The sequence below is a fragment of the Stegastes partitus genome, unplaced genomic scaffold, assembly GCF_000690725.1.
Source record: "Stegastes partitus isolate 25-593 unplaced genomic scaffold, Stegastes_partitus-1.0.2 Scaffold246, whole genome shotgun sequence".
Taxonomy (NCBI): Eukaryota; Metazoa; Chordata; class Actinopteri; family Pomacentridae; genus Stegastes; species Stegastes partitus.
In genome coordinates, this window is record NW_007577977.1 from 576,059 (window position 1) to 579,582 (window position 3,524).

Genomic DNA, 3,524 nt, shown 5'->3' on the forward strand with positions numbered 1-3,524 from the left:
TTCTGTTTAAGTGACAGATAAGTCTGTTTTTGGCGAGTTTTTGCAATGGTGCAAGCCACTGTCATAATTTGCAGCTGAATTATTTACAGTGTCAGAAAGTAGCAAACACTCACATTAAAGAGGCTGGATATACCTATTATAAAGTTCTGAAATTATAAATCAAATATAATTTTGTTCATTTATTTTGTGTGCTGTGTTGGAGCTGTAGCACTTTGCACACTTGTGAAAACTGAGCCGCAGCAATTAGAAAATACTGTAAATACTGATTAAAATGAAGCAGCTTAAGTCCTGAGACGACTATGTGTTAGTTTTTTGTTTTGTTTTTTTTGTTTGTTTTTTTAAATATATATATATCTTCTCAGGCTCTAAGTGAAAAAGTCAGCTCTGATATTTGCCTTTAAAACCCTGGAGTTGCAATTCTTTGCTAAGGAGAAGATACACCAGTCAGGGCTGCAGCAAACTTTAAAGACACTGAGGTCATGTCCTGAGTATTTTTATGGAGATGTTTACATTCTATTTGCTGTAAGTGAATATATTACTGGTGAATTTGAATTATTTTGTACCTAAATACACTCAATAAAAGATGTTTTGTTTTCTCAGCAGAATTTTGCAGAGTCAGTGTTCAGTAAACACCGTGCATCTCCCCTTTTTAAATCACGCATTGATGTTTTAGGACATTAAAAAACAAACAAACAAAAACAAAAAAAACAACTATTTAATTAACTTGTTCAATTCTCTAGCCCTCTGTAAATTTTGTGGAATATCCACCTAAAAAGCAGTGACTTGGTAGCACGAATTCTGACTTACTTTCCAATATTTTAATAATAATCATAACTTAGACTTTATATCTCATAACTCTGGCAAAGTCTGCCATAATCCTGACTTTGTACTCCATAATACTGACATATTAGTTCATAATTCTGACTTATTTTCTGATCATTTTGATTTAGCATTTATGATTGTGACAAAGTCTGTCATAATCCTGACTTAGTAACTCATAATTCTGATTTACTGACCAATTTGTTTTTTGTGAACAAGCAGCTTGCATTTGTATGATATAATTTAATTCCAAAATCTTGTCTTGGCTCAAACATATATTGTTAGGTCATTGTTTTGACTTAGTCTTTTAGGATTCCACTGTTGGTTGATATAATTCTCTTATTTTTCACTGGCTAAATGATAATTGTTGGAATAAATGAAAAATGCAAAAAAAAATCCTGAAACTGAGAAGATTTGTAGAAGATTTGTAGCAACAGAGGCAGAGGTCTAAACAGACAATAAATTTGAAGTAAATAAATAAAACGAGTCTACAGTTGGTGTTTAAATGTTTTAAACTGTCACAACATCAGATATTCACGAGATGATTATTGAGGCCAAAAGAATTCATGATAATGATATCACTGAAACGATGTAACCGTACTGCGTAAGTATGTTTCAGTCTAACCAGACAGTTGCTTATTTATCATCTATGTATTACTGACATGACAACTAAATTTCATTTGTTATTACAGTTATTGTCAATGTTGGCATTATGAGACACCACTATGACTTATGACCTTAGTGTTTCTAAAATCTAGGCTGCACATATCTAATACCAGTGCTTTGTTCAGCTTTTTTAAACATATAAAGTATTTAATAATTAAAATATCTATGTTGAGATGCAAAACAATAATCTAAATTAAGAACCAAATACCCAGTGCTGCAACATTTTTCAACAGTCAGGTCTTTTTGAATCTTAAAAAATAATGGTGTCTTGTTTTTTGTTTACTTTGAATCAGTAAAGCGCCATTTTAAATCTGATTTTGAGCCAAAAATCTCTCTCAGAAAAAAGGCATAGTCTGTCATGACTCTCACCAGCATCCCCATATACTACACTGCCATATCAACACAAAAATAGTTTATGCACTTACAAAGCCCAGAAAAAGAGGCAACAGATTATAGCTCACCAGTAGTTCAGTCCAAAAAAGAGAAAAACCAACAAAAATGCACAATAACACCAAAATTATCAAAGTATTAACTCGTAATATCATGCAATTAAATACCATCTACAGCGTAGTTGTAGTTAAGTCACCACGACAAAACTGGAAATTTACATAAACAGCGGGATACTATAATTTCAACCATTTCAGTAGTTAACTTGCAAGGTTCAGTACATAGAGAATCAATTAAGAACGACAGTAATATCTTAGCATGCTGCATGGTTTTCACTGTCTCACAGAGCGGCTCGGAGGGGTCCAGCGAACACATGGAGGCGTCGGTTCAGGGGTCAACTACACTCCAGAGAAAGAGGCAAAAACAACAAAAAAATAAAATAAAAGCTCCATTGAATAACAAAACAAAACACATGAAATAAATACACCCACCAGTCTCCTTCTGAGAGACACGTGGGGTCGTTTGTTCATTTCACACAGGCAGCCTTAGTCGTGCAGAAAAACAGTCACGGGTAGTAATACAGCTCATGCTCGTCATAAAAAAGAAGACGATGAAAGGGCTGATAAACATACTGTACAGTTTAAAGAGCACAACGATAAACTGCAGCCATCATAATACTAGAAGTCAGGAACAATAACTTTATGCTTGAGGAGAAGTAAAAGGGTGAATCTTCAACAGGGAGGTGCCACACTGGAGGCTGTGCAGCACAGGATTAAGGACAGGTGTGTCCAGGTGTACTGCAGCAGTCACATACGAGACACAGGCTAAAAGAGTTTTGCTGTTGTAGCGGATCTTCCCTCTGCTGTAGTGAGGGCTTGGCGATGGTAGTCAGAGAGAGAAGAGCAAGGTGAGTGTTCAGAGTGAGGCAGGACGACCACCATCCCAGAATCCTTTAAGCCACCCTCCATCCACCTGCACCTCTCTCTCAGCGCCAGTTCTGTCCCTTGGGTTATCCACTCGTTCCTTTTATGCTCGTCCAAATAGCTGCAAAGAAAAAACTAAAGTTAACCTAAGATGGTAAGCTCATCAGGTGTTATAGTCACTTATTCAGCTCTTGCTAGGGATGACCTGATGAAGTTTTTTTGACACTGATCCGATCTCAGTCATTTAATATTTAGCATCTGCTGATACCAAGTCCCAAGCTGATATCCTTTGACTAGATAATACACACCTCAAGTACATGAAAGTGAATAAAATCAGCCCCATATACAGTGCTTAAAAAATGTATTGGACTACCACCCACTGAGAGGGTTATGCTACAGCTGCCCTAAATTAACAGCATTGGTAATTACTAAAAACATTTCTTATGTTTCTGTAATGGTTAATACACCAGTATGTAGAAGCTCTTTAACCAAAATGATATTTTTAACGCTAAAGTACAATTGTTATTGATATCCATGAATTTTCAAATTTACTGTTTTACAGAAAAAATAGCAAAGCACATTATTATTTCTAGATTAAGATGTCTAATTATAGTTATTTACTTGCATTCCTGAGGAGAAAAGTTAGTTGTAGTGGTTGAATGTCATGCTTGGTTAATTTCTGACTTTTCAGAGAAGCCCAGTGGCTCAGATTTGGGTATAGAAAGGTGA

At 35.4% G+C, this 3,524-nt stretch overlaps 1 protein-coding gene across 1 annotated transcript in view; it reads right to left on the bottom strand.

Moving 5' to 3' along the window:
* Positions 1–2,880: 2,880 nt before the first annotated feature.
* LOC103357317 (calcium/calmodulin-dependent protein kinase type II subunit beta) overlaps positions 2,881–3,524 on the bottom strand; it is a 67,613-nt gene continuing 66,969 nt past the window's right edge. The window contains exon 21 of the mRNA XM_008281826.1: positions 2,881–2,916. The gene's annotated coding sequence lies outside the window, so the exon portion shown is untranslated. The remainder of the gene's footprint in view (positions 2,917–3,524) is intronic.